This window comes from Rhea americana, unplaced genomic scaffold (genome assembly GCF_003343005.1).
Source record: "Rhea americana isolate MKP2758 unplaced genomic scaffold, rheAme1 scaffold_481, whole genome shotgun sequence".
NCBI classification, from domain to species: Eukaryota; Metazoa; Chordata; class Aves; order Rheiformes; family Rheidae; genus Rhea; species Rhea americana.
Window position 1 is genome coordinate 21,345 of NW_028186625.1, and position 1,101 is coordinate 22,445.

Sequence of the window (1,101 nt, forward strand, 5' to 3'; positions counted from 1 at the left end):
TCCTTCCTCCCGTTATCGTCGCAGTTCTTCCGCCAGCCCCGGAGGCAAAACGGGAGGAAGGGAAAGGGCGGCCGCGTTACGAGGCGTCGGGGCCGTCTTCGACGGCCAACTTCTTGGGTCCTTCTTCCTTGGGCATCACCTGCTGCAGGGCGGCCTGCAGCTCTTTGAGGCCGATGACACAGTGGCCGCCGCTCCTCTGGTGGCACCGGGCGGCGGACGACACCTTGTTGTACATCTGCCGCACGTAGGAGATCATGGCGCCTTTGCCCTTGGCCGAGATGGGCACCCGGTCGTGGTGCAGCTGCTGCAGCATCTTGGAGACCACGAAGTCGTAGGGGCGCCGACGGGACGCCCGGGCCTGCCGCCTCCTCTTTCCCGTGCGGAAGCGAAGCCTCTTGGCCTTGCGCCCAGCCTCGTCCCGGACCCGCCGCCGCCGCTGCTGCTGCCACCGCCGTTGGGGCTTTTTCCTCTTCTTCTGCCCCGCTTTGGCGCCCTTGGGAGACGCCGCCATGTCTCTCGCTGCCCCGCGCTGAAGTGACCCCACCGCCCCCCTGGGCTGGGCTTTATATAAGGGGCCGTATTCAAATGAGGGATGGGCTCGGTGCCCGCTGATTGGTCTCTGGGGGCAACGCCGTGGCCAATAGGGCGCCTGGGATCCCCGCCGTTGCTAGGCAAGGCCTTGGTGGGGACGCGGCGGCGGGAGCCATCGCTGCCAGCTCGTTCCCCCCTCCTCGGCCGGACCCCCCCCCCCCCAAAATGCGCTATGGCCGGATTTTTGGGGGCGGTTTGGGTTAATTAAGCGGTTGAGATGCCCAAAGGGGAGATCGGGGCCGGATACAGATAAATTTGGGGTTTTAGTAACGAAAAAAGGTGCGAGGCCGCGCACGCGCACCGTAGGCGTGGCGGCGTTCCCGTCGTGCCCCGCGCGCGCCGCTGCCTCGGACTACAGCTCCCATCAGCCCCGGCGCGCGGGACTCCGTTTCCCAGCGTGCCTTGCGGGGCGGGAGGGGGGGGAAGAGGCGGTGAGGAGGCGCGCATGCGCGCCACGCCCCCTTCCCGCCATCTTGTGCCGGTCTCTGAGCTGTGTGAGCGATTGGAGGG

The 1,101-nt window shown here is 67.2% G+C and overlaps 1 protein-coding gene across 2 annotated transcripts in view; it reads left to right on the plus strand.

Annotated features, from left to right (window-relative positions):
- Window positions 1-1,053: 1,053 nt before the first annotated feature.
- ZNF692 (zinc finger protein 692) overlaps window positions 1,054-1,101 on the plus strand; it is an 8,204-nt gene continuing 8,156 nt past the window's right edge. For both annotated transcript variants that reach the window (XM_085316936.1, XM_085316937.1), the window contains exon 1: window positions 1,054-1,085. The gene's annotated coding sequence lies outside the window, so the exon portion shown is untranslated. The remainder of the gene's footprint in view (window positions 1,086-1,101) is intronic.